Genomic DNA, 9,754 nt, shown 5'->3' with positions numbered 1-9,754 from the left:
ACAGGCTCTTTGGAATTTAATGCTATGAACTAAGCCTGGGTTCTCAATGGTTGCTGTATTAACACTTAAATACCAGTAGTTCACTAGGAAAAAAAGTTGTATTCTATAAATCACTGCAGTTGAAGTTCTTGTTATGTGATTACTGACTTCCTCAGAAGCAGGTGTTTTCTCACTACACAATACAGTTCCAACCACTGTTTCAAAACTAGTACGCAAAGGAAGTACATCAAAACATTTTATTATATGCAAAAGAAGCAAGCTAGAATGAAAAATTCTGTTTTTGGAGTGATATATGTCAAATTATTGTTATTACAACATAAGGTTTTTTTTATTACATTTAGCATGACAGAATGTAAAAAGTATGGTGAATGGGATTCAGAATTGCTTATCCATTAATATAGAGGGTCTAGTTTTGACTAAGGTCAACAGATATTACAGAACAACATTATTTATGATGTTATTGTTTAGTTGGTTCTCTGTGCCCCCTCACTGTTGCCTCTGTGTGCAGCCCCCCTGCGTTGCACCCTGGGTAGCATGCGAGCATGAACTAAACGAACTAGCAATCTGTAATAACTGTAGATTCCCTGGCTCTCGATGTACAAATGCCATACACGAAATAATATGTTGCCTCTCACATTCCACAGGATCTTCCAAATTTTCAGGAATATGTATAGGGGTCAGAGTGGGAATCAATCAATCCTTCAGTGATTAGAGTTCTGTGAGTAGAGTCCATATCACAGATTATCTGTATTTAATTCAGTTTATTTAAACCTTGGAAGATATAACACTTTAAGCAAAATGGAATTGCAATTTTACTTGACATTTTAAATTGATTGGACTGGATTTGTATATTGGTTTTAATTTAGAAGTATCTCCAACAACTTGAAAAGCCAATTATATTGGGATGTTCTGTTTCCTCTGATACAGCATTACTGTATATCGTTACCACTTCATTATCACACAATCTAATTCTCATTTGCTATTCTGGCTGGCTTCCATCTGCTATCACGTGATTTCATTCCTCTGAATTTGAGGTTAGATAGGTGCCTCAGCTGTGTTTCAGGAGTATTCCTGGTCTGCACACATTTCCTTTCAGTGTTCAAGGATAGAGAAGAATAACCCAGTTGTTTGAATATTAAAAAAATAATAATTACCAAATGGGTTGGCATGGTAGCATATAAAAATGCTGGGTTGCAGCATATATTAAGGAAACTGAAATACAATTTTATTTCCTTAACATTAATGAGAAGAAAAACCTATTTTGCACATATGCATGTTTATAGTCTTTAGCCAGGGTGAGAGATAACCTATAATATTCCAATGAATTCTGCAACTGGTACAAGAGAGGAAAAATCTATGCCTATGCAATTATTGCTTCTTTAACTGGTGGGTAGAGCCAGAATGTCTTTTCCTTTCTGTTTAATTTCTTTACTGAGACATCTTGAATAACTAAAATAGGAATGGATGGGAAGGCCAGAGTAAAATGGTTGAGCTAAGGAGTATGGTGGTTCATGAGGTTAGGATGCTGGGCTGACAATCGGCAGGCTCATGTTCAATATCTCGTTTCTGCTACGGGACGAGGTGAGCTTCCGTCACACCCTCCAGCTTTTGTCGAGTCAGCAGTTCAAAAGCGGGCAACCATGGACACCACATCAGTGGGCAACTTAATGGGGCTGTGAAAAGAACCCCCAACTGGGCATCCCACAAGCAACAATTATGTCCTTTTCCAGTCTTTTTTTCCTAAAAAAAAAAAAAAGTGCCAGAACTCACACACGTCATACAACCCGCCTTGCCTACCCTACAAGGTTCCATCCCAGAAAGGTGCCGGAACTCCGTTCTATGAGAAAAAAAGCCCTGCCCCTTTCAATCCTTTCAACCCAGAAGTGCATTAGCGCTCCCAGCACGACTGTAGTAGCAATGGTTACACTCCAGACATGCTGATCTGCAAGCAAAAAACATGGAATTCAAGACTAAACAGGTGGAACATTTGAAACTCTTGAAATGATTTGTCAGTAGGTACGTGATACAAGTATTTAAAATCAAGCACAATATGGCAAAAGTGCACATGGTGAGTTTTTCTTTCTCAAAAGCCCAGGACCAGAGGTCATCCAATGAACCTGATTAGAAGGAGAATTCAAATAAAAGTATTTTTCACACGTTGCAGAATTTATCTGCAGAATTCATTCTCACAAAAACCGGATAAATTACTAACTTGAGTGGCTTTAAAAGGGGACTGAATAAATTTATGAAGGACAGGTGTATATATGAAGATCTACTAATCTTGAATATTACCTCTGGGCTCAGGCCAATATATTTCCAAATTCTAGGCACAGAGTAACAACCACGGAGAGGGATATATCATCTCTTGTTCATGACTACCCCACTGGCATCTGATTAGCCACTGGAAAAATAAGCTGGATTTAAATGCCCCTTGGTTTGATCTAGTTGGGCTATTTTTATGTTCTAAACTTTGTGAAGGAAGAAAGGCGAGCTATTTTTGCAGAGTGCTGTCTATTCTCTTGGAGTTTTCATCAGTTGAAATTATCCACCACTCCCCATAACAAGTGAAATTCTACAGTGTGCAAAGCTTGATTCAGTCCAGTATGCCTGGGTAGGGCATTGGTTATTTCTGTAGTATTTATGCTGTAAGTAAATAAAAATACATAAATTCAACAACTAAAGATAATGTGAAGTTTACCATTCACAAGTTAAATATCTGAGTAGCTATGATTAGCTAATTCATGTAAAGCAAGGCTTATGTTTCAATTTGCATAGAATGTCTATTCAGTTTTCATTTGTATTCTGTATATGGAGTGCATTGTGTATACCAAAAATAATAATGAACTAGAGCTCAGCTTTATCAGAAATGTTTCTATGGTTGCCTGTCTGCAACAGAAAGAAGATACTTGTATAATCCTGAATTGAAGTAAACTTTTCTTAAAAGAAAAGGATTCTTGATCAATTACTAGACTAGAGGTTCTGTCTGGATGATATGGGAAATTTATTTTTCTGGAATCCTGGGTGCTCAGTGAGCTTGGTTGCAGATGTTTCATTACCCAACTAAATAGCATCATCAGTATTAGTGAATGTGGAGCTTGTTTTGTGTTTATATACAGTAGCTCAGTTAGTGCTTATTTTATTATTTTATTTATCCAATTTATACAGGTAGTCCTTGATACATGACCACAATTGAGCCCAAAATTTCTGCTGCTAAGTGACACATTTGTTAAGTTAGTTTGATCCCATTTTATGATGTTTCTTGATCCAGTTCTTAAGTGAATCACTGTGGTTATTAGTAACATGATGTTAAGGGAATCTGCCTTCCTCATTGACTTTGCTTGTCAGAAGGTCACAAAAGTTGATCACATGACCCTGGGGCACTGCAACCTGGGGCACTACAACCGTCATCCAAATTTTGATCATGTGACCTTGGGGATGCTGCAATGGTTGTGTGATAAATGGTCATAAATCAGTTTTTTCAGTGCTGTTATAACTTCAAATGGTCACTAAATGAATTGTAAGTCAAGGGCTACCTGTAATCTATACAACAAGGTTGTTGACAGGTGTATGGTTTTCTTCTTGATAGTCCCTTGATTAGGGTATTATTTTCTGATTCTTTATCTGGTGTTAATCCCTGTTTATTTGGGTGTTTCTTTTTGTTTCCTTCTTAGCTTTTTTATTGTTTCCTGAAATGTGTGTAAATGTGGTTTATCTCTATGTCTCTACTGATTGCTGATTTGTTTGAAAACCAAGCTTCCAGGAATTCTCTGGTGTTTTGGACTGAGCACTGATGATGTTACCTAATTGGGTAATGAAACATCTGCAAGCAAACAGCCAAGCTCAGAGAGCACCAAGGACAGTTCAGCCCTGAGCTGCACACATATTCTCTTCTATTGGAATTTATTTTTCTGCTGTTCATCGTACCATGTTAATACTGTTACATCTCTTCCTCTCTACGCTATTCTCTACTCAATAGTTCTGCCTCACAAACTCTGTCTCATTAAGACATTAAAGGTGGCTGAATATTATTTTCTCAGCTTTAAGAACAGCTTCATATCTGTATAATCAGTGCTTTTGGAATTCAGAATAAATATGGAGGTGGAGAAGGTTTTAAGCGACGCATAAATATATTTTAAAGTTGAAACCTACAATGCTCATATGAAAATGGATAATGTATTTACTAGGACTGTGCAAAGCTACTTGGAGAAATTGAAATACAATTTCTAAGTGCAGCATTTGTTATCAGCCCAATCATTACTTTTCTGCTCCTATATAAATATATGCAATGCAATCATAGAATCTTTCAGTGTAAACCAATATCCAAGTTAAAAGATTTCGTGTAAAACTGAAAAGGGAAAAAAAAATCTGTTTCCTGATTGCAGCCCACATCACAATTAAGAATGCAGATTCACATCTATCACATCTCATCACTGTAGGTTTGCTTTTGCTCTGAATTAGATTAAAAAATACAAAAATATTTTTTTTATTCTTAACACTTCTGCAACCATTTCAAAGAGAGGAAATGAAGTCAAGGTGCTGGACCGATAGTGAGAAACCCAAGTTCCAGTCCACCCTCAGTTATAGTGACTCAGAGTGACTTTGAGCCAATCATTGTCAGATCAGGTTACTTCATGGAGCATTATGCATATATCTAATCTCATGGGTGACAGGTGAGATATGACCCTAATAATTAAAGAGTCATTTTGTGTAGACTAGGGGTAGGCAACCTTGGCTCTTTTATGACCCGTGGACTTCAACTCCCAGAATTCCTGAGCCAGCCAGGAAGTCCATGAGTTGAAGTCCATGAGTCATAAAAGAGCCAAGGTTGCCTACCCCTGGTGTAGACCTTTCTGGCTGGATATCTCATTGTGGATTGAAAAGTTCCATCTTCACTAATGCTCCCAATTATGGTGGATTTATATAGAAAAGAACTCTATTTCGCTTTTTGGTTCCCTCCCTTTTCTCTGTTTTGCCTTTTTTATATTAATGCGGCAGCCCTTTCTAGAATTCCATAGTTCTGGTTGTACAGTCTGTCTTAAATTTGCTTTATCTCTTTATTTTGTAAAATCTACCAATTGTCTCTTCACTACAGTTCTAAACAATCATTTCCTCATAGGTATGTTTTATATATTTAATTAATTCCAAAGCCCTTCACCAAAATGCCAATGTTTCACATTTAACTGTCCACTTTGTTTATTTAAGATCAAAGTCTTGCTAAGTTTTTTTATTGCTATTTTTAAGTAGCTAGGGCACTAGACTACAAACCAGGAAACGTTTGAGTTTTAGTTCCACCTTAAGCGCGAAAACCAGCTGGATGACTTTGGGCCAGTCGCTCTCTGGGGAGTGAAGGAGGAGGAAAGAGTGCTACGTATATAGGTAGTCCTCGACAAACTACTACAATTGAGCCCCAAATTTGTGTTGCTTAGTGAGACATTCGTTAAGTTAATTTTGCTCCATTTTACTAGCTTTCTTGCCATAACTGCTCAGTGAATCACTGCAGTTGTTAAATTAATAACATGATTGTTAAGTGAATCTGGCTTCCCCATTGACTATGCTTATCAGAAGGTCACAAATTACAGTGGTCATAAATGTGAGTCAGTTGCCAAGTGTCTGGATTTCGATCACCTGATCATGGAGATGCTGCAATGGTCGTAAGTGTGAAATAGTCATTAAAGTCACTTTTTCAGTGTCATTGTAACTTCGAACGATTACTAAATGAACTGTTGTAAGTTGAGGACTATCTGTATTTGCTGCCTTGAATTTAAATAACTGAAAGGCGAGATATAAATAAATAAAAATGAATTATTTTGCTTTTTCTCTAAACTGGAAAGAAGGGTGACTTACTGAGTGGGTTTTCTCCTGCTAGTCTGAAGTTCTCTCTTTAATTTTAAAATTATTATATGGAGATTTTGGTAAGATTTCGGTTCAACCCAGTGTTCTTAAAGGTTGTACTACAGCTGCAAGCTAGATGTCTTTTTCTCATCTCCCAGCTATTCGATTCATAAGTTGACTGCAAGGACCTTCAAATCCTGTGGTCTCCTCATGAGGATTGGCCAAACAGGGCGCAGGTGGGTACTCTCTTAGCCTCTTCTTGTCTGGAGAGTCTCCACGGCCCTCAACGTGTCACTTGGTGCAACATTGTCTCTGTTTTCCTAGAGCAGGGGTAGGCAACCTTGGCTCTTTTATGACTCGTGGACTTCAACACCCAGAATTCCTGAGCCAGCAGGAATTCTGGGTGTTGAAGTCCACGAGTCATAAAAGAGCCAAGGTTGCCTACCCCTGTCCTAGAGAAATCCTAGTTTGTCATACTTTTTTCCCCAGGAGCTTTTCCAAACAATTGTTTTTATTGCAATGTTGCAAAAACTTTCTTTTAAAACTGTGCACTACTGCAGCAGATGTGTTAAATTTGTCTCAGCATTCAGAGCAGAACGTTGTGAAGGAAGGCATTTTTCTGACTAAAATATAACAGATTATCATCAGCGTCCATGACAATTTGTAGATGGGTGGATCCCATTTTAAACCCACCAAAGTTATGTCATTTTTATAACTTAGCCTTAAAAATAGAAGGAAAATATTTTCCAAATCAATAAAAAATAGATTTTAAAATCTTATCTTATTGACATGATATAGCTCTATAAATGCCATCCTTCCCGCTGACCGCTACTATTTGCAGTTGGCTACTTACCTCACCTAGAGTTTAGAATTTGCCATTTTTTTACAATCTTACAATAGATTGTCAGCCTAGAATTCTCCTATATACAAATGCTTACCTACCTCTGTATAATTTTCTTGTTATTCTTAAAAGTGAAGCTTCTACTTTTCTTTCTTTGTGTACAGTTTTTAGCCTCAAAGGATTCTTGGCTTCATTCCCACGTGGAATTTCAGCCCTAACATCTCTATCTTGAATCAATCATTCACTTTACCTTGCCTTGTTTTCCTCTGACACTTTAAACTGCCCTGTCTCAAAAACCTTTAAAGATACACAACTATTACAACCTAGATGCATAAATAACTTGCACATAAAAATCATCTTAGTTTCTGCAAGCCACCCTCCCTCTTGAATTATATCATTCCTATTGTAGTTCCATATTCCTCCATTCTGCACAATTTCATAGGAATTCTGAATATTGCAACAAGGATGCAGAGAGAGTAGAATAAGGTGAGGAGTTTACAGTCCCTGTTGTTTAAACTATTTGAATGTTTTAATTTTTCTTTGCAAATTGAAGAGTATTCCACCATCCATCTGATTTTAAAATTGAGTTTTCAAGGACTTCCTGTAAATCTGAACCACCATTGCCTATTTCTCAGAGGTACCACTGTTTCCAGAATCAAGCATACTTGAACATAGCTTATATATAGAACTTCCCACCTCAAGAGGGTATGTTAACTCTCTGTGTGCATGTGCTCATCCGTTTCTTTTTTAAAGTGGGCTTGTGATTGCTTTGTGTTGCTTAGTTTTATTTTCACTTTTGGCTCATTTACATTTTTGTTCCAAATGCTGTTTTTAGCCTGGGGATTTTGTTTTAATTTTAGATCCTTGTGGTTGTCTGTTTTTATATTTTATTAGCCACTTTCAGTCGTTGTTTTCTTAGGGGAAAAACAAGATAGATATCCAACAGAACAATTTTATCGGTCATTATGCTATAAGGTAATAGTCTCCCCCAAAGGAAGACTGCAGTTGTATTTCCATTATTATTAAGCTATTCTACTGCCCTATAGGGTGACATATTGTGATTTATCTACCATAAAGCCTCTGACATGGGGAGTTATGACCCATAGAGAAGTTGCCCTAGGACTTTCTGACTTCATTTTTTCTTCTGCACACGTGTGTGTGTGTGTGTGTGTGTGTGTGTGTGTGTGTTCTAAAAAAAGATTATTGTGACATCATGCAATTTCATGTTTTCTCGCCAGCTGGGTACTTTTATGTGATGTACTATATATGAGAACTAGAATGGTGCCTTACACATCATCAAAAAAGACTGATGTGACTTTGCAAACTTAAGAAATAATTATTACAAATGGAAGTACAGTATATCTCATCATAGTGAAAACATAGCAAGAGAGCAGCCTAGGTACCTATTCAGACAGGTAGTCCTGTTGATGTGAAATAGCAATAGCACTTAGACTTACCGTATATATTGCTTCATAGTGCTTTACAGCCCTCTCTAAGCAGTTTACAGACTCAGCATATTGCCCCCCCCTCAATAATCTGGCTCCTCATTTTATCCACCTCGGAAGGATGGAAGGCTGAGTCAACCTTGAGCTGGTCAGGATTGAACTCCTGGCAGTGAGCTGAATTAGCCTGAAATTCTGCATTCTGTGCCACCATGGCTCCTGCTGCCAAGGTCTTTTCTTTCCATCTGTATGGTTCTGTATCTTGAACTTGGCCTTGGTAGAGGACTCATTAGATGAAGAACATTCTCCAATGGAGGACTTGACAGACTTGAACATTGGGTGCTATCTAATAAAATGAAATTCAATGGTGAAAAAAAGAAGGTTTTATATTTAGGCAAGAAAAACCAAATGCACAGGTATAGTATAGGAGGTGGTACCTTGCTCAATGGTAGCAACTGTGAGAGGGATCTTGGAGTCCTAGTGGACAATCACTTAAATATGAGCCAGCAGTGTGCTGCAGCTGCCAAAAAAGCCAACACAGTGCTAGGCTGCATTAACAGAGGAATAGAATCAAGATCATGTGAAGTGTTAATATCACTTTACAATGCCTTGATAAGGCCACACGTGGAATACTGCATCCAGTTTTGGTCACCATGATGTAAAAAAGATGCTGAGACTCTAGAAAAAGTACAGAGAAGAGCAACAAAAATGATTAGGGGACTGGAGACTAAAACATATAAGGAACGGTTACTGGAATTGGGAATGTATAGTCTAATGAAGAGAAGGACGAGAGGTGACATGATAGCAGTGTTCCAATATCTCAGGGGTTGCCACAAAGAAGAGGGAGTCAAGCTATTCTCCAAAGCACCTGAAGGCAGGACAAGAAGCAATGGATGGAAACTAATCAAAGAAAGAAGCAACCTAGAACTAAGGAAAAATTTTCTGACAGAACAATTAATCAGTGGAATAACCTGCCTCCAGAAGCTGTGAATGCTCCAACACTGGAAGTTTTTAAGAAGAGATTTGTCTGAAATGGTATAGGGTTTCCTGCCTGAGCAGGGGGTTGGACTAGATGACCTCCAAGGTCCCTTACAGCTTTATTATTATTATTACTACTTTCCTCTGACATGCAACCACCTTAACAAAAACGAAGTGAAGTAAACCACCAAGGCTGTTTCTATATCGCTCTGAAGGAAAAAGTTTAGGTAACAAGAGTTCATACAGTGTCATTCTTCACATGTTACTCAAATTTCAGACTTACAATATTGTGTGATCTAAAAAATGGCCACCATCTTGGATATCTTTAATCTAAATGTTATACCTTCAATTTGTTGTCCACTTTAAAATATTGCTAGATAGTAGCTATTCTGATAGTAAATCTGGAATTTTGGGTAAAGCATAAAAAAAATGATTCCACTTGGGCTCGTTCTGCCCAATTTTTTCCCCTTAGCTTAAGCAAATAAATATCTTTGGAATTATGGCACTAACTGAGGCAATGGTCACATTTTATTTCTCTCTTTCTCCTCTTCTTCCCTGGAGAAATTAAAATAATCTGCTTTATTAGTGCAAGTGTGACAAAAGTAAGTGGAAGTGTCCACTACAATTTTTTGGTGGCTTTGATTGATCTTTTAATATGGCT

This window comes from Protobothrops mucrosquamatus, unplaced genomic scaffold, assembly GCF_001527695.2.
Source record: "Protobothrops mucrosquamatus isolate PMUCROS unplaced genomic scaffold, P.Mucros_1.0 scaffold1044, whole genome shotgun sequence".
NCBI lineage: Eukaryota > Metazoa > Chordata > Lepidosauria > Squamata > Viperidae > Protobothrops > Protobothrops mucrosquamatus.
Note: the sequence above shows the minus strand (reverse complement) of the source record.